Source organism: Bufo bufo, chromosome 2 (genome assembly GCF_905171765.1).
Source record: "Bufo bufo chromosome 2, aBufBuf1.1, whole genome shotgun sequence".
Lineage (NCBI taxonomy): Eukaryota > Metazoa > Chordata > Amphibia > Anura > Bufonidae > Bufo > Bufo bufo.
This window is the reverse complement of record NC_053390.1, coordinates 404,779,736-404,800,979: the sequence shown is the minus strand read 5'-3', so window position 1 is coordinate 404,800,979 and position 21,244 is coordinate 404,779,736.

Genomic DNA, 21,244 nt, shown 5'->3' with positions numbered 1-21,244 from the left:
CTGGTGGCAGTTACTGTATATACATACGTGGCTGACTTTACTGTACAGTAGTTGTCTTTCTTCTAGTAACAGAGGACAATCGCACTAAAACACTGGTTGAACACCATATTCAACTCGAGCACATACTGTAGAAGGTACGGAACACATTGAAATATAAAGTGGCAAAAAACATATAAAAAGGAGGCCTATAACAGCAGGACATATTCTGCTCTATAATATCGCTATTAAATAACATGTTTTAAAAAGTGCGTGAGCTCTGCACTAGTAATAAATAGAGGGACGGTGAATAAACAAAATTGCATGATACACGTATATTTTTATATTTGTTTTGTTTTTATAAAGTATATAAGTATATTTGCATTAATGTATAATATATTGTTCTTACAATAAAGGATATATGTTTTATATATAGAGCCAGCCATCTAATTTAATATTAATCATGGTATAGCTAAGCCTGATCAGGGTCCTGCTAAAGGCAGGAGCCTAATCAGGCTAAGTGTAAAGTCACAATACACTGCAGTACACTATATAGTGTACTGCAGTGTATTATAGAGGCATCAGACCCAGGGGCGTAGCTATAGGGGTTGCCGAGGTAGCAGTCGCTACCGGGCCCAGGAGCCTGAGGGGGCCCAAAAACCATTGTGCCACATAAGACACTGGCATTATAGAAAGTGCATGCTGGTCAATTTACACCTCTGGCTGGAGGGAAGGGGTTAGGTCAAGAATTTGGCATGAGGGGGTGCCCTTTCAATGTTTGCCTCTTGCAGAAGGAAGGCTATTTGCTCCCCTTCCCCTTGCCAACAAGCACTAAGGGAAGGGGGGCCCAAGCTGAACTCTTGCACCAGGGCCCATGAGCCTTTAGCTACGCCCCTGATCAGACCCACTGGATCTTTAAGAACCAAGTGGGTCTGGGTCAAAAAAATGCAAAAAAAAAAATAAAAATCTAATTTCTTCTTATAGCTGCAAATTTATAATTGATTAGAAATAAAAAAAAATCAAATACACTAAACATGTTTGATATCTGAGCCTGGTCCGTTTTTTAGTTTTATTTAAAAAAATATATTTAAAAAAAAGGAACGTAACAAGGTACATGTAAAGTGTCTTATGCGTCTAGCAAGACGATGTAAAAGAGAAAGATGTTTTACAATCCGAAAAGACTAAATATGACATTGATCTCGGTAGAGATGATACAAAGGACATGTCTAAAAACTTACATTGCTGTTAGTATACAATCTATTATTGTAGAATTGGTTCAAAGCTCCTTAGGATATGAAGTAAGATACTACATGGTTTGCTAGTTAGAGTAAAATATGCATATATAGCATATTTGTTGTTATAGGTGCATGAATACACCCTGTAGGTTAGTCAGGGTGTCTGAATTCCTGCCATAATCGCCATTGTTTTAGGAATTTTTGTTGGTTACGGGCTTCCCAGGAGGAAAGTTCCTCAAAGCGATATATTTGGTCAATTTTCTGCTTCCATTGTTCTAAAGGGGAGGGGTAGTTGATAGCCAATATTTTGGCACTAATAGGCGAACGGCTGTAAGCAGTTGTCTAAAGAGGAAAGGAAGGGGATGTGACTCGGTAGCATCATCTAGGTTCAGTAGAGCCTTACAAGGGGACATCTGACCTTTGTGTGACAAATCTGGTTACTAATGTGAAAGATTTCCTTCCACCAATTATTCATAAGAGGACAGTCCCACCATATATGGAAGAAGGTTCGTCTATTGCTAAGGCATCTCCAGCATCTGTCTGAGGCTGTGGCTAAGAAAAGACAAGTTATTTCTGGTGTTTTGTACCATCTAGTCAAGAGTTTATATCCATTCTCCTGTATGCCGGACACATCGAGATAATTTATGGGGAGATAAAAGTATGTCTGTGTCACGGAACCATGAACCAGACGTACAACAAGAGATAAGTGAAAAATAAGAAGGCTTTATTGAAAATAAAGCTGTAAAGCAAAAGTCCAAACGGATGGTGAAACCGAAGCAGAGTCTTTGAGAGGCCAGGGGTCAGGAACCAGAAGGGTAGTCAGACGAAGCCAGGATCAGGAACCAGCAGGGTAGTCAGACGAAGCCAGGATCAGGAACCAGCAGGGTAGTCAGACGAAGCCAGGATCAGGAACCAGAAGCAGCAGCAGTCTTAGAAGCATGTGAACACAGGAGGACCAAGCAAGGAACTGAAGCCACAGACCTCCTATATATATGAGCTAGGCATCCAGCTCCTCCCAGTGGGAAGGAGGAGCCGCAGGGTGGAAGGCTACAAGAAACCCAGAAACCAAGATGGCCGCCAGCACATGTAAAACGAAGGAGAACAGCAAGAAGGTAAGACCATGACAGTACCTCCCCCTCAAGGGCCCCTCCTCCGCGGAGCAAAAAACGGTTTCTGAGGGAAGTGTGCGTGGAAGGCTCGGAGCAAGGCAGGAGCATGGACATCTGCGGAGGGAACCTAGGAACGCTCCTCTGGACCATAACCACGCCAATGGACCAAAAACTGCACCCGACCGCGGACCAGGCGTGAGTCCAGGATATTGCTCACCTCATACTCCTCACGATTGCCCACTCGGACTGGACGAGGCCGAGGAACCGAGGAAGTGAAACGATTACACACCAGTGGCTTCAACAGGGAGACATGAAACACGTTAGAGATCTGCATGCCAGGAGGAAGCGCAAGGGCATAGGCTACCGGGTTTACCCTGCGAAGCACTCGGAAGGGACCAACAAAGCGAGGCGCCAGCTTGGGAGTGGGCACTCGAAGGTTGAGGTTGCGGGTGGACAACCATACACGGTCTCCGACCTGGTAGGAAGGAGCAGGCGCTCGTCTGCGATCAGCCTGGAGTCTCTGGCGCTGCCATGAAGGGAGACGTCCCAGAGGAAGAGTTCACCGCCGTGTTCCTGGCAAACTCAGCCCAAGGCAGGAGGTCAACCCAATTGTCTTGGTGATCGGAGACATAGCAACGAAGGAATTGCTCCAAGGCCTGATTGGATCGTTCTGCGGCCCCATTGGACTGAGGGTGGTAGGCCGAGGAGAAGGAGAGATGAATCCCCAACTGGGAGCAAAAGGCGCGCCAGAACCTGGACACAAACTGACTCCCCCGATCCGACACAATCTCCTTGGGCAAACCGTGCAACCGGAAGACCTCCCTGGCAAAAATCGTGGCCAACTCTTGTGCAGAGGGTAACTTCTTGAGAGGAACACAGTGGCACATTTTGGAAAACCGATCCACAATCATGAGAATGACCGTATGGCCTCGGGATGCAGGGAGGTCCACAATGAAATCCATCCCCAGGTGTGACCATGGGCGCTCCCCGGTGGCTATGGGTTGCAGAAGGCCCAACGGAAGGTGCCGAGGGGACTTACTCTGGGCACAAACGGAGCATGCCGCTACATATGCGGCGATGTCGGAACGTAGGGAAGGCCACCAGAACAGACGTGAAACAGCCCAGGACAGCTGATTCTTTCCAGGATGCCCCGCGGTCTTGGAGTTATGGTAGGTTCGCAACAACCGAGTGCGCAACTCCTCAGGCACAAAACATCTGCCGTTGGGTCTCCCAGAGGGAGCACCAGATTGAGCCGCCAAAATCTGCTCACCCAGGGGAGAGGTCAGGCTGGTGCGAATGGCGGCCAGGATCTGATTCGGAGGTATGACCGAAGTCGGAATCGACTCCTCCCTGGACAGCTCGGAGTACTGCCGTGATAGGGCATCCGCCCTGATGTTCTTGGAACCGGGTAGGTAGGAGACCACGTAAGAACAGAGCCCATCTGGCCTGACGTGGTGTCAATCTCTTGCCCTCAGAAAGGTAGGTCAGATTCTTATGGTCCGTCAGGATGAGAACCGGAACCACCGAACCCTCGAGCAAGTGCCTCCATTCTTTAAGGGCCTGCACGATGGCCAATAACTCCCTGTCACCAATCTGATAGTTGCACTCCGAGGAAGACAGTTTCCGGGAGTAAAACCCACAAGGAAGCAGAGGACCCTCTGGTGTTCTACGCTGAGACAGAAGGGCGCCTACTCCCGTCTCAGACGCGTCCACCTCGAGGACAAAGGGCAACCCAGGGTTGGGATGCGACAGAATCGGAGCCGACACAAAAGCGGACTTTAGGGCCTCAAAAGCTCGGATGGCCTCGAGCGGCCAGACCTGGGAATTACTGCCCTTCCTGGTCAGATCCGTGAGAGGCTTGGCCAGCATGGAAAAGTCCCTGATGAACTTCCGATAATAATTGGCGAAGCCCAAAAAGCGCTGCAGGGAACGAAGACCACTGGGCTGGGGCCACTGTAAGACAGCCGAAACCTTCTCAGGATCCATGGAGAACCCCTCAGCGGAAATGATGTAACCTAAGAAGGTTACCTGGGATCGGTGAAATTCGCATTTCTCAAGCTTACCGAACAGCTTGTTCTCTCGTAACCGTTGCAACACTCGTCTGACATCCAGAATGTGGGCCTCCATGGATTCAGAATATACCAAGATGTCATCCAAATAGACCACCACACACTGCTGCAACAGGTCACGGAAAACATCGTTGATGAATTCCTGAAAGACTGCGGGCGCATTGCACAACCCAAAGGGCATAACCAAGGATTCATAATGACCGGTCCTGGTGTTAAACGCGGTCTTCCACTCATCGCCCGCCTTGATCCTTACCAGGTTATATGCCGCCCTCAGGTCGAGTTTGGTAAAGACCGTGGCCCCTTTAAGGCGATCGAACAGCTCGGAAATCAAGGGTATCGGGTAAGCGTTCTTGATCGTGATGCGATTGAGACCCCTGTAATCGATGCAAGGCCTCAACTCACCGCCCTTCTTTTTCACAAAGAAAAATCCAGCCCCTGCCGGGGACGAGGATTTGCGAATGTGTCCGCGTGAAAGCGCCTCCCTCACGTACTCCTCCATGGCCTCATTCTCCGCTACCGACAGTGGATAGACTTTGCCACGAGGAGGAACGGCACCAGGTTGTAACTCTATGGCACAATCGTATGGGCGGTGCGGAGGTAGGGCAACCGCGCGCACCTTATCGAATACATCCCGGTACTCCTCGTATTCAGGAGGCAACAGAGAGTCCGAGGAAGTACACAGCAACTTGACAGACCCATGGATGCAATTAGCCCCACACTGCGGTGACCACGAGAGGATCTCGGCCGATCTCCAATCGAAAGTCGGATTATGCTTCTGAAGCCAGGGGTACCCCAAGACCACCGAGTAGTGTGGAGACGAAATAACCTGGAGGCAGACCGACTCTCTGTGAACGGCACCAATGGCTATCCCCACTGGAAGGGTCTCATGAGTCACGTGTGGCGGCAGAAGGGGTCTGCCGTCTATCGCCTCAAGAGCCAGTGGGGAACCTCGAGCCTGCAGAGGAATGGAATTGGCGGCAGCGAACACACTATCAATGAACAAACCACCAGCACCAGAGTCCACCAACGCCTGGGTCGTCACCGAGCCCCCGACCCAGGAGAGGACAACAGTGATCAGTGGTTTGTCAACACGGGAAACCGGGGACGAGGAGACTCCACCCAAGATCTGCCCCCGACAGGATCTCAGGTGCGAGCGTTTTCCCGGACGGTTCGGACATGCCAACCGAAAATGCCCACCGAGACCACAGTACATGCATCGGCCCTCGCGTCTCCGGAGAACCCTCTCCCCCTCGGACAGGCGAGCAAACCCCAGCTGCATGGGTTCACCCCCAGACAAGTCATCCCCAGGAGGCGTGGGAGGAGAGGGAGGCACGGGTGGGACAGCAAACGTAGGCGCCAATCTGTTAGAAGACCTCCGCAGGCTCTCCTTAAAGGAAGGTCTCTCCCTGAGTCTGGTGTCAATCAAAATCAGGAAAGAAATAAGAGACTCGAGCTCCACTGGTAGGTCCTTAGCTGCAACCTCATCTTTCAAGGCATCCGAGAGACCATGAGAGAAAGCAGCGACCAGAGCCTCATTATTCCAGCCCACCTCTGCTGCCAGGGTACGAAACTCAATGGCGTATTCAGCTACGGATCGTGAACCCTGTCTGATGGACATAAGGAGCTTCGCAGCAGAGGCAGCACGAGCCGGCACATCGAATACCTTCCGAAGAGAAGCAACAAAACCGGAAAACTCGGCAACCACCGGATTGTTGTTCTCCCATAAAGGGCTGGCCCAGGCCAAGGCCTTGTCCGAGAGCAGCGAGATCAAGAAGCCCACCTTTGATCTCTCAGTAGGAAAGGCATGTGGCAGCAACTCGAAATAAATGCCCACCTGGTTAAGGAAACCTCGGCACTGAGTTGGCTCTCCCCCAAAGCGCTGTGGAAGAGGGGCAGAACCGGTCATACCCCGAAACACCGCAGGCGCAACAACAGGTGTCGGGGTAGACTCTGGCGCAACAACCGGAGCGGCAGTAGGAGCGACAACCGACCCATCGGCAACGGGAGCGAAATGAGCCGTGCGTTCAAGCAGGGTTAGCAACGCCACAGCGAACCGACCCAACAGGTGATCCTGCTGATCAAGTCTGGCAACCAGCATGGGTAGCGAGGATGGCCCTGTACCGTCAGAATTCATGGCTTGGTCCTAATGTCACGGAACCATGAACCAGTCGTACAACAAGAGATAAGTGAAAAATAAGAAGGCTTTATTGAAAATAAAGCTGTAAAGCAAAAGTCCAAACGGATGGTGAAACCGAAGCAGAGTCTTTGAGAGGCCAGGGGTCAGGAACCAGAAGGGTAGTCAGACGAAGCCAGGATCAGGAACCAGCAGGGTAGTCAGACGAAGCCAGGATCAGGAACCAGCAGGGTAGTCAGACGAAGCCAGGATCAGGAACCAGAAGCAGCAGCAGTCTTAGAAGCATGTGAACACAGGAGGACCAAGCAAGGAACTGAAGCCACAGACCTCCTATATATATGAGCTAGGCATCCAGCTCCTCCCAGTGGGAAGGAGGAGCCGCAGGGTGGAAGGCTACAAGAAACCCAGAAACCAAGATGGCCGCCAGCACATGTCAAACGAAGGAGAACAGCAAGAAGGTAAGACCATGACAGTCTGGTAGTGTTGAATTCCTGACCCAAGTCCCTTTCCCATTGCCGAATGAAGGCAGGTTTAACGAGTATGGAAGGTGTATTTAATTTATTATATAGTTGTGAGATAAGCTTTTTGGGGGGACTAGGGTTAAAAATGAGTGTGGACGAAGGAGGTCGTCTCTAGATATATGTTGGGAGATGAATGAATGGAGATAGGAAATGGGGGACAGGCATTGGTGGTGTGGGGTGAATTTCTTTTGGAATTCTTTAATGGGAAGTAGAGAACCTTTGGGCCCAAGGATTGAGAAGATAGAGGTGGCTGATTCCTTCAATTCACGTGGGGTGCACTCGATCACAGCAGGAAGAGCTGTTCCCAGAATATCCCTCACCGAAAGCAGAGGGGATGACTGACACTGGCGTATGCCACGTGGGACACCGAGACTGCATGGATTATTTGCAGCACATACCGAAAGGCGATGTTCCGACAGGACAGTCTGATGATCTGAAGACGTTGGAAAGGTAATAGCAGGCAGCACATTATTACCGAGTGGGACACCACAGGTATTAAACAAAAGCTGCCTGCTAATATATTAAAAACACCAACTACCCTATAAAAATATCGGTACAAAAATGACATTTATGGGAAATACTGCCGGCTTATAGAAGTGAATTAACTCTTTCCAGACAAAGCCACCTTATGTTGCAGCGGAGATTACATCACTACATTGCGACTGGACAACAATTACTCCATTACTCTGTTGCAAGCCAATTGTTTCTAACACTATAATAGTGACTTTACCGCAAGACTAACTGCGTTCAAATTACAGTGGAACACATATAGTTTTGTTCACAGCTTCTATTCTTGCAGCAAATACAGTGTGGCCCATGGACGCTGTTACCGGGACTTAATACTTTTAGTTTCTGTTTTAGTTTATTGTTTTTATTACCTATAAGTAGTATATTTTTAAAGGGACATTTTACACACTTTTCCTTACCAAATAGGGGGAATTGAAAATAAGTGTCCTCTGAGTGTAACCAGATATAGAGTGCCAGTCTACCAATTAAGTCTTCTTACTGGATATTTGAAATAATATATATCCAAAGGTATCACATTGTTAGAAAAAAATTATTTTAGGCCACGGGACTACGGGCCCTAAAAATTAGGCATTCACCGGACATAAAATAAATTGTGATTATTTGGCTCGAAGTACATTATGTTGTCACTGAATAACATTTTTTCTGTAGCCCACTGGAGTACAGGCCCCAAACATTAGGCATTCATCGGACAGACAAGATTAAGTGATTATGTGGCTGGAGGTATATTACACGGTCATTGGATATCAATTTTACTGCAGGCCAGTGGAGTACAGGCCCCAAACATTAGGCATTCACCGGACAGAAAAGATCAAGTGATTATGTGGCTGGAGGTATATTACACGGTAATTGGATATCAATTTTACTGCAGGGCAGTACGAAATCATGTCAACATACATATGTTTAAAATAACTAAAAATATAAAATTGGATTAAAAACATGGCTAACAAAATCCCCCCTCTTGAATAAACTCCAAATGATAATAGGCGAAATTCGATAACACATAGTGGTCACAGGTGTTGAATTCCTCCGAGGCCCCAACAATTAGGCATTCACCGCACAGAAAAGATCAAGTGATTATGTGCTTGGAGGTACATTAGGCGGTCACCGTCTAACAATTTTACTGTTGGCCATTTAGATTACAGGCCCCAAACATTAGGCATTCACCGTACAGAAATAATCAAGTGATTATGTGGTTAGAGGTATATTAGACGGTCATTGGATATCAATTTTACTGCAGGCTAGTGGAGTATAGGCCTCAAACATTAGGCATTCACCGTACAGAAAAGAACAAGTGATTATGTGGCTGCAGGTACATTTGGCGGTCGCCGCATAACAATTTTACTGTAGGCCAGTTGGATTATAGGCCCCAAAAATTATGCATTAACCGTACAGAAAAGATCAAGTGAATATGTGGCTGGAGGTATATTAGACAGTCATTGTATATCAATTTTACTGCAGGCCAGTGGAGTATAGGCCCCAGACATTTGGAATTCACCGAACAGAGAACATCAAGTAAATATGTGGCTGGAGGTATATTAGACGGTCATTGTATAACAATTTTATTGCAGGCCAATGGAGTACAGGCCCCAAACATTAGGCATTCACCGGACAGAAAAGATCAAGTGATTATGTGGCTGGAGGTATATTAGACGGTCATTAGATAACAATTTTACTGTAGGCCAGTACAAATTCATGTCAAATACATATTTTTGAAATAACTAAAAATATAAAATTAAATTTAAAACATGGCTAACAAAATCCCCCCCCCCCCCTCTTGAATAAACCCCAATAGATAATAGGTGAAGTTTGATAACAAATGGTCGTCGCAGGTGTTGAATTCCTCTAAAGCCCCAACCATTAGGCATTAACCGTACAGAAAAGATCAAGTGGTTATGTGGCTGGAGGTATATTAGACGGCTATTGACTATCAATTTTACTGCAAGCCAATGGAGTACAGGCCCCAAACATTAGGCATTTATCGGACAGAAAAGACCTTTGCCGCTGTATTTACATAAGACAGGGACCATTCTTTGTTCTGGGTGGTGGCGGATATTTGTGGGCTGGCATGAGGAAATTCAATTAAACGTGGTCATCACAGGTGTTGAATTCCTCCGAGATCCATGCCTCATTCACTTTTAGAAATGTAAGGTAGTCCACACTGTCGTGAGCTAGTCGAGTGCGCTTATTGGTCTCGATCCCCACTGCTGTGCTGAACGTCTTTTCGGACAGGACACTAGAGGAGGGGCAAACCAAGAGTTCCATGGCAAATTGTGCCAGCTCTGGCCACAGGTCTAGCCCGCACACCCAGTAGTCCAGGGGTTCCTTGCTTCTCAGAGCGTCCACATTGGCCGTTAACCCGATGTAGTCAGACACCTGTTGGTCTAAGCGTCCCCCGAGGCTGGATCCAGAGGGCGGCTGTCAATGGGTTGGCAGCAAGAATTATCTCATATCCGAAGTGACCAACACATCTTCAAACCTCCATCTTCTTGCATGCACCGTAGGATTGCAACTCGAGAACATACTGTAGAAGGTACGGAACACATTGAAATATAAAGTGGCAAAAAACATATAAAAAGGAAGCCTATAGCAGCAGGAGGACATATTCTGCTCTATAATATCGCTATTAAATAACATGTTTTAAAAAGTGCGTGAGCTCCGCACTAGTAATAAATAGAGGGACGGTGAAGAAACAAAATTGCATGATACACGTATATTTTTATATTTGTTTTGTTTTTATAAAGTATATAAGTATATTTGCATTAATGTATAATATATTGTTCTTAGAATAAAGGATATATGTTTTATATATAGAGCCAGCCATCTAATTTAATATTAATCATGGTATAGCTAAGCCTGATCAGGGTCCTGCTAAAGGCAGGAGCCTAATCAGGCTAAGTGTAAAGTCACAATACACTGCAGTACACTATATAGTGTACTGCAGTGTATTATAGAGGCATCAGACCCAGGGGCGTAGCTATAAGGGTTGCCGAGGTAGCAGTCGCTACCGGGCCCAGGAGCCTGGCCCAGGAGCCTGAGGGGGCACAAAAACCCTTGTGCCACATAAGACACTGGCATTATAGAAAGTGGTGATCTCATCAAATGGCCGCAGAAGTCTGCATGCGTCGCTCATGAGCAGCCACTGGCGCGGTGAAAATAAAACAAGCTCCCCAGAACCTGTCTTGATGCAGAGTTCATACAGGTAGTCGTTAACGGCATCAACATATACAAGTTGGAGTTCCAGCGCATCGGGCTGTTAAAAATCAGACATCTGACGGTCAGGTGGTGACCCCGCTGAACGTCACACATGATAGGGAAATTGCAAAAAGCAAAACAGTTTTTTCAAAAATTATGCTTGCCACAAGAAATTACCCACAAAGTTTCTCGGCAATATGTGCCACTTAGTGCTCTATCTCCTTATGTCTACTAGGCAGTTTCCACAAGGAGAAATATTACTCCTCACATTCCCAACAAAGTCTTCTCACCCAGATAAGCCGGTTCTCTCTACTCTGAACTAGTGTTGGGCGCAAATATCCGAATTGTGAATATTAACCCTTTCGTGACCAAGGGTCATTGATGCCCTAATGTCCAGGTCAAAATTTACAAATCTGACATGCGTCACTTTATGTGGTAATAGCTTTGGAACACTTTTACTTATCCAAACCATTCTGAGATTGTTTTCTCGTGACATATTGTACTTCATGATAGTCATATATTTGAGTCAATATATTTCACCTTTATTTATGAAAAAATCCAAAATGTACCCAAAATTTTGAAAAATTCACAATTTTACAAATTTCAATTTCTCTGCTTCTAAAACAGAAAGTCATATCTAATAAAATATTTATTACTTAACATTTCCCATATGTCTACTTTATGTTGGCATCATTTTGGAAATGTCATTTTATTTTTTTAGGACGTTAGAAGGCTTAGAAGTTTAGAAGCAATTCTTAAAATTTTTAAGAAAATTTCCAAAATCCACTTTATAAGGACCAGTTCAGGTCTGAAGTCACTTTGTGGGGCCTACATAGTGGATACCCCCATAAATGACCCCATTGCAAAAACTACACCCCTCAAGTTACTCAAAACTGATTTTACAAACTTTTTTAACCCTTTAGGTGTTCCACAAGAATTAAAGGAAAATGGAGATGAAATTTCTAAATTTCACATTTTTGGCAGATTTTCCATTTTATTGCATTTTTTTATTTAACACATTGAGGGTTAACAGCCAAACAAAACTCAATATTTATTACCCTGATTCCGCGGTTTACAGAAACACCCCACATGTGGTCGTAAACTGCTGTACGGGCACACGGCAGGGCGCAGAAGGAAAGGAATGCCATACGGTTTTTGGAAGGCAGATTTTGCTGGATTGGTTTTCTGAACGCCATATGTTTTTTATTTTTCTGCCGATCGTCTTGTGCAAGGCCTCGTTTTTTGCAGAAAGTGTTGAGGTTTTAATTGGTACCATTTTTGGGTACATAGGATTTTTTGATCATTCATTATTACACTTTATATGGCAAGGTGACCAAAAAATTGGCTGTTTTGGAACAGCTTTCATTTATTTATTTTTACAGCGTTCATCTGAGGAGTTAGGTCATGTGATAGTTTTATAGAGAAGATCGTTACGGACGTGGCAATACCTAATATGTATACTTTTTCTTATTTATTTAAGTTTTACACAATAATAGCATTTCTGAAACCAAAAAAATTATGTTTTAAAGTCTCCATAGTCTGAGAGCCATAGCTTTTATATTTTTTGGGCGATTGTCTTAAATAGGGTATCATGTTTTGCGGGATGAGGTGACGGTTTAATTGGTACTATTTTGGGGGTCATAAGCCTTTTTTATCGCTTGCTGTTGCACTATTTGTGATGTAAGGTGACAAAAATAGCTTTTTTTGGCACAGTTTTTTTTTTTTTTTTTTTTAATAGTGTTTATCGGACTGGGTCTATCATGTGGTATATTTATAGAGATGGTCGTTACGGACGCGGTGACACCTAATTTGTGTATTTTATTTTATTATTTTTTTATAGGAAAAGGCAATTTCTTTTTTTAATTTACATTTTTATTTATTTATTTTTCATTTTTATTATTTTCACTTTCCTTTTTTATCAAGTCCCTCTTGGATCATGAAGATCCAATGGGGCTGATGGCTGTACTATACTTTGCAATGCTCTTGCATTGCAAAGTATAATACTATTAGATGCCCTGTAGGTGGCAGCACCAGATGCCTTTGCCATGGCAACCGGACGCCTTTGCAAAGCGTCCGGTTGCCATGGCAACCATCGGGCGCTGCTATCAGCGCTGCAGCCCCAATGGTTCAGAGAGGGAGCTCCCTCCCTCTATTAACCCCATGGATGCTGCAACCGCAGCATCTATGGGGTTACAGCAGAGTGTCAGCATAGAGCTGACACTCGCTGCTGATGGCGGCGGCTCAGGAATGGAGCCGCCGCCATCACACACAGCGGGGGCACAGGATCGGGGGCAGCGCTGGAATGGGGGGGGGGGTTGTATTGGGGTACGGCGGCTAACCTTGAGGGTGAGGGAGGCTGGGGCAGGAGGGGCGGGGAGACAGCATGGGGCGGACCGCATCAGGGAGGGACTACATAAATATGGACGGGGAAACTACTTCATCAGGGGCAGGCGCGCACAGGGGGGTGTTGGAGGAGCACAGATCGGGGGGCACAGGAAAGGGGCACAGATTGGGGGCCACAGAGACACTACCTGATTTCAGGCTGTGATCTGCAGAGCGCAGATCAGAGCCTGAAACCGGCATTTTTTCCACTGCCGCGATCCGATTGGTTAGTCTGCACAGACTAACCAATCGGATCGATTGTCGGCAAGGGGCCACTCTGATTGGTCCCTTGCCGGCATTACTGAACTGTATGCTGTCCGTGACAGCAGCAGTGCGGGGGCAGAAGCTTTAATCCAAGCGCTTTGCAGAGCTTGGATTAAAGAACTGTCTTGACGTTTATAGACGTGATAGCTGCACGGGGCATGTGCAGCTATCACGTATATATACAGATTGCAGTCGGGAAAGGGTTAATCATGAATATCGGCACTTTGAGAATTTGTGGATATTTAGAATATAGTGATATATATTCATAATTTCAAATATTCTTGATTTTTTTTCATCAGTAACCAACCAATAGGAAAGTTGCCTATCCCTTACTATATAAGAACCTCTCCAGCAGCCATTTTCTACAGTTTTTTTTTAAAGTTCTGAGAGAGACAGCAGTGTCATTGCTGTGCTCTCTGCTTTCCACACTATATTAGATAGATAGTCAAATAGTATATATATATATAATACAGATAGTTAGTGGGAGAGAGTCAGTGTAGGTTATATCCTGATATAGGGCAGCTGTTGCAGTGCAGTGTGTTAGGTAGATTAATAGGTTCTGCTGTCCATTCATACATGCACACCTGCTAAAATGTGAAGTTTCACGTATTGCGCCAAAATATTTGCATCATTAGTGCCGATTAGTGCAATCGCGGATATATTGGAGCACTCTATCTGCATATAAAGCTATTGTAATGTTCTGCTGTGCCAACTATTTTCTCCTATTCAATTTCTGTCCTACATTGGCGACGTTTTATGCTCTGCCCAAGGTGCACAAAAAGCGTGACCCCTTACATGGTAGGCCCATCGTATCCGGGAATGACAACTTGTGTGAAGGCATCAGCACGTATGTGGATGTAGTCATCAGACCCTTTGTTGAAACCCTTCCATCCTATATAAAAGACACATTAGATATGGTGAAGAAACTTAAGGATATCCAAGTAGTCCCAAATACCCTCATAGCTAGCCTCGATGTAGAGGCCCTATACACCAGTATAGAACACGAAATAGGAATACGAGCGTAAAAGCAATACTTATACACTAAGGGAACACAATTTCACAATCACAATGATTTTGTAATACAACACTTACGTTTTCTTCTCACTCACAATTATTTTACTTTTGATGGCACTTTTTATTTGCAGACACACGGGACTGCAATGGGCACGGTTTGTGCACCAAGTTTTGATAATTAGTTTTTAGGGTGGTGGGAAGACCAACACGTCTTCACTGAGGCTAATACACAATTCACAGATTTAATATTATTTTGGGGCAGGTTTATAGACGATATCCTAATTTTCTGGGATGGGACAAGAACTGAGTTCACCCAATTTACTGAGAGACTAAACAATAACAGTCTAGGTCTCAAATTCACCACTGAGATTCAACAGCACAGTATTAGCTTTTTATATTTAAAGATCAGACTGAATGGAAGTTGGGGGGTCCAAACTGAAATATACAGAAAGCCAACATCCACCAATAGTTTTTTACATTGGCAGAGCTTTCATCCACAATCCCTAAAGAACGGGATCCCTATAGGCCAGTACCTCAGGGCAAAACGGAATTGTACAGATGATGAGGCCTTTAATAGAGAAAGCAATATACTCTATTCCAGGTTCCGGATGAGGGGGTACCCTAAAAAAGTATTGCACCGAGCATACAATAGGGCTAAAAACATGAATAGAGATGACCTTTTAACAAAAATACGATCAGATGGAGAGAAGGTGATCAGATGCATAGGAACCTTTGATGTCCAGAATAAACAGGTATATAACATCCTTAAAAAACACTGGCATGTCCTAAAGGCTGATAAAGATCTAGGACAGATACTCCCCCAGAGCCCTAGTGTCACATACAGACGAGGAACGAATCTGAAGGAAATGATGGTGTGGAGCCACTTTCAAAGATCTTTCCGAAAAAAAAGAAACATGGCTTAAAACAACAGGGTGTATCCCTGTGGAGCATGCAGCTTCTGTAAGTACATGACTCCCAAGAAAGAATTTGTCAACCCAGTAGATGGGAAAACCTACGTGATTAGAGAGTACATTAACTGCAGGAGCACCGGCCTTGTGTATGGAATACAGTGTGAGTGCAGCAAATTATACATAGGGAAGATGATTCAAGAATTAAGGAGAAGGATCTCCAAACATTTCAGCATCTTAAATACAAACGAGGAAACACCTCTGTCAAGACATCTGCAGAGGTATCACAATGGCCAAACTACAGGCCTGAAGATTTGGGGGATACAGAAAATACAGGCAAGCCCTAGACAAGGTAGTGTAGATAAAAGACTTCAACAAGAAGAGACTAGGTCAGTGGTCGGCAACCCGCGGCTCGCGAGCCACATGTGGCTCTTTTGATCCTTCACTGCGGCTCTTTGGTTCGGGCTGGCGGGTGGGCGGCCGCGCAGCCATATCGCGCCGCTCAAGCTGCTTGTAAATTGTCCGTCATGTGCACTGCTCCGGCCCCGCCGCAAGTGTCCCTGGCCCTTCCTTCCCCCCACTAATACATTACTTACTGGAAGGCACTTATGGGGGATATCTGTGGATGGCTCACTTATGGGGGATATCTGTGGAGGGCACTTATGGGGGATATCTGTGGAGGGCACTTATGGGGGATATCTGTGGATGACACATATATAGCATCTTATGCTATATATGTGTCATCCACAGATATCCCCCATAAGTGCGTTATCCACAGATATCCCCCATAAGTGCGTCATCCACAGATATCCCCCATAAGTGCGTCATCCACAGATATCCCCCATAAGTGCGTCATCCACAGATATCCCCCATAAGTGCGTCATCCACATTACATCCACATCTGCAGACAAGTTTAAGAAAAGTAAAAAATGATAAAGATAAAATGAAATAATAATCAAGATCCAAATAAAAGAAAGTACATATAAAAGTATTCAAAAACACACTCTGGGCTCATGCCCACGAATGTAAGGGCGCCGTGCCTGTGCTGCGGACCGCAAATAGCGGTCCGCAATGCAGGGACACAGACCATGGGGCAGTTGCATGAGGATCGCGGACCCATTCACGTGTGCAGCCCGCATCATGGACCCATTCACTTCAATGGGTCCAGGATCCGGGATATGAGTGCTACAAAGTGCTTCCGTGGAGCTTCTGGCTGTGCCTCCGCACCGCAAAAAAGTAGTGCATGCGCCCGGATCCTGGACCCATTGAAGTGAAAGGGTCCTTGATGCGGGCTGCACACGGCCGTGTGCAGCACGCATCATGGACCCATTCACTTCAGCATGCGCTACTTTTTTGCGGACACACGGTCGTGTGCATGAGCCTAATAGTCCTCACTGGTACTGTTGATGCAATATTTTAGATTTTAAAAATGTGGCTCTCGAAAGAAATTCCAATCGTGGTTTTGGCGATATTTGGCTCAGTTGACAAAAAAGGTTGCCCACCACTGGACTAGGTGGATATACCGTCTCCATTCATTAGCACCCAATGGTCTAAATGAAGGCTTCACCTTTGCTCCTTTTTTATAAGATTTGGAGTCAATGGCAGTATACAAGTTCAGAAAAAGGAAAAATATTGTGGTGAATCATGATACAAGGAACAGGGGAACTTTACAAAGATGTGGGGGTAGGTCTCCTGAAAAGAAGATAATGTATATCCTTATTAAATAACTTACCACAGAATGTGGGTTATATCCAGTAGAGGGTCCATCTGCAAGATGAGGGACCTGGAAAGAAATAATAAAAATAAAAAAATGATATTAAGAAAAAGGAATAAAGGCCAAAAGCCAAAGATCAAATGGTCAAGAATAACAAGAGCTTGAGAAATAAAAGTAAAAGAGAAATGGATAGGGCATTCAATACTTCAAAAATAAAGAAATAGAATAAGATAAGAAATAAACAAAATAGATAAAAAGAGACTGATAATTATAACAAGAAGTGAAGGATATAAAGATCAAAGAACAATATATAGCATTCTGCATTGGGGATCATGGATGAATTCGAATAAGAAAGCAAACACAGGAGCCCTATTAGGCGCTGCGAACTGGAGGGGCAGAGTTGAGGCACCGGACATGCTTAGAGAAGAAGAGAATAAAGTCTCCAAGAAAAAAACAATGTACATCATCGGTATACCCGGAATAAGCGCAGGGAAACAATTAAAAATCCTCTAAGTGGGGATGCATGCGCACCGAAAGGTATTCAGAGTCAGGCAGAAGTTTAGACTGGCGCAGACACAGTACCTGGAGAGGTGCTCATAATGTTCCAAGTTCTAGCGCAGGCGCGGTATAACGAGGCTACGTCATCAATCTGAGTTAGAACACGCAGGAGCGATGCGTCAGAGAAGTGAGACGTCACGTCATCAGTACGGGACAAATGACGCCTCTAGAGGACGCCGGCACCTGCAACTGATAAGTCGAAAAACTGTCCTTCAAGCTATGGCACGTAGTGATTAGATGAAATGATCCCGCCCATTAAAACCGAGGGTTCAAAGCCCAGGGACCGCCCCCACATGTCAAACCTGCACGCCATCCCCTGAAGACGCCGAACTGAACGGTAAAATATGTAGGGATGCAGGCAAAGTCTTTTAGTTCACCATAGAGAGGTAGGGACCCCAGAATGGGAGAATCTATCTAGACAGTGACAGATAGAGTAAACTGGGTGAGAGACCTGAGAAAGAATCAGGCATCCCACTGAGATACGGTTTATCTGTATATGTGATACGACCCAATACACAAATATACGAACTCCCTCCTGTCCTTCCTGAGGAATTTTAAAATAGTCCCCAAAGGATTCTATGTGATTTTAACAAGTATATAAAAAAGAGTTATGTTTTATTTTATATCAGTCAGAGAGGTTGCAAATGCTACGCTTAGGTCCTAGAGACCTCTGAACTTTATAATATATTAAATATAGCGTCGCAACCTCCTGAGGGACCTATATGTTTGTTGGTTGAACTATTTTCTCCAGTCTCAGGAAACTTCTAGCAGCTTGGAAAATGTAGCAAAAGTGACCCGCGCCTATATTTTAAGCGCATTACACGAATATTACATTCCCGATTTTTTGCAATCAAGAAAATAATATTGAATATGACGAATATTCGCTCAAATATTCATGAAATATTGCAAATTTGAATATACCCCTGCCGGTCATCACTACTCTGAACTGATGAGGGGCAGTCATCTGAAAAAGCTGTCTGCAGATGAGATGCTGGCTTCACTATAATCCTAAATTATATTGTAAGGCTTGTTTAATAGGTTGAACATTGACTTATAGGTTAGCCTCTTTCAAACTGATGGAGCATTGCATAGCCTATATTACTCCTTGCACCTACTGGAAGCTCTTCACAAGGAGAAATAGTACTCACTGCATCATTCACAATCGGTAGAATGGAATAACCTTAATTTCTCAAAACAACAACAAACTGACATGTTTCTTGATAAACCTGAATTATTATGGCCACTTTAAAATCAAGAAGTGAACTTTAGCAATGTCTGAGCATACAATAGTTTCTGTATTCTTACTAATTTGTGTCCCAACATACAATAATGTCATTTTACTCGGATATGCCATCAATGCACTTAGAAAAACGTAGCAGCAGTGTTTAGAAAGTACCATACCACTTTGTCTCCTTTTAGCTCTACACAGCTTTTGTGCATAAGCCATTGACCATGAAACCTCCAAATAAAGTAGCTCAGATCCAACAAATGTCAAATGGCAGTCACTTTCTTAGTCCCGCTCCCACTTTAATATGGTGAAGGGGGGTGGGTTGTCTCACCACCAATCAGATACTGATGGCACATCCTAGTATTATGTCAACGGTGTTTGTTATTAAACATCTTTAAAGTTCCTCGATATCTGTGAAACAGACAAGTTCCCTGCGACATGCCAAGTTGCTAGTCTGACCCTAGGTTTTGCCTCTCTCATGCTTCTTCCAGGGCATGCTATACAGGGATTGGTACCTGGAACCTGAGACCACTATGGGTAACATACCTTAATATTATTGAATTCCCTCTGTCATCGGATCACCACCACATGAATGCAATGGCAGGATGATGAGTAGTTGCTATGGCAGCTGGGAGCCTTCTATTGCCCTTGGATTTAAAAAAAATAAAAATAAAAATTAAGTAGTAGAACATAACAAAAAACATAAAAATTTGGTATCTTCATAATCATACTGAACATGATACTGAATACTTCCATATCAAGGTCCGATTTGACAACACCACAGTCAATCACTGGCCACAGTGGTGACCAACTCCCCTTATGTCTCTGTCGCAGCCAGTGAATGGCTATGGCGATGTCAAACCAGATGTTGACATCGATGGATCCCTGTGGAACATTGTAGGTGTGGAGGAGAATGATCAATGAGGCAGTGACTGGAAGCAGGTAAGTAATCTTTCCTTTGCAGGTCCAGCCAGTGGGAGGAAGTTTGTGTGGACTGTGCGTTCCTACCAGCTGCGGCTAAGCCTATGCCTTTACATGCGTGGCTCTTTCTGTAGTATTCATCCCACAACGATTTGAGATTAAAATAAAACCATTTTCTATTAAAGCATCTTTAAAACCATAGTTATGAACAAGTTTTGAGTTAACTTGAGTGGTTCTTAGTCATAGTAGAACTTGATCACCTGCCTATATTTTTGATCCATTTTACATAGTTACATTGTTACATAATTAGTTTGAAAAAAAATACATATGTCCATCAAGTTCAACCAAGGAATGCAAGGGTATGTAAATTAACCACCTCAGCCCCCAGTGCTTAAACACCCTGAAAGACCAGGCCACTTTTTACACTTCTGACCTACACTACTTTCACCGTTTATTGCTCGGTCATGCAACTTACCACCCAAATGAATTTTACCTCCTTTTCTTCTCACTAATAGAGCTTTCATTTGGTGGTATTTCTTTGCTGCTGACATTTTTACTTTTTTTGTTATTAATCGAAATTTAACGATTTTTTTTCAAAAAAATGACATTTTTCACTTTCAGTTGTAAAATTTTGCAAAAAAAACTAGATCCATATATAAATTTTGCTCAAAATTTATTGTTCTACATGTCTTTGATAAAAAAAAATGTTTGGGTAAAAAAAAAATGGTTTGGGTAAAAGTTATAGCGTTTACAAACTATGGTACAAAAATGTGAATTTCCGCTTTTTGAAGCAGCTCTGACTTTCTGAGCACCTGTCATGTTTCCTGAGGTTCTACAATGCCCAGACAGTACAAACACCCCACAAATGACCCCATTTCGGAAAGTACACACCCTAAGGTATTCGCTGATGGGCATAGTGAGTTCATAGAACTTTTTATTTTTTGTCACAAGTTAGCGGAAAATGATGATTTTTTTTTTTTTCTTACAAAGTCTCATATTCCACTAACTTGTGACAAAAAATAAAAACTTCCATGAACTCACTATGCCCATCAGCGAATACCTTGGGGTCTCTTCTTTCCAAAATGGGGTCACTTGTGGGGTAGTTATACTGCCCTGGCATTCTAGGGGCCCAAATGTGTGGTAAGGAGTTTGAAATCAAATTCTGTAAAAAATGACCTGTGAAATCCGAAAGGTGCTCTTTGGAATATGGGCCCCTTTGCCCACCTAGGCTGCAAAAAAGTGTCACACATCTGGTATCTCCGTACTCAGGAGAAGGTGGGGAATGTGTTTTGGGGTGTCATTTTATATATACCCATGCTGGGTGAGAGAAATATCTTGGCAAAAGACAACTTTTGCCATTTTTTTATACAAAGTTGGCATTTGACCAAGATATTTATCTCACCCAGCATGGGTATATGTAAAAAGACACCCCAAAACACATTCCTCAACTTCTCCTGAGTACGGAGATACCAGATGTGTGACACTTTTTTG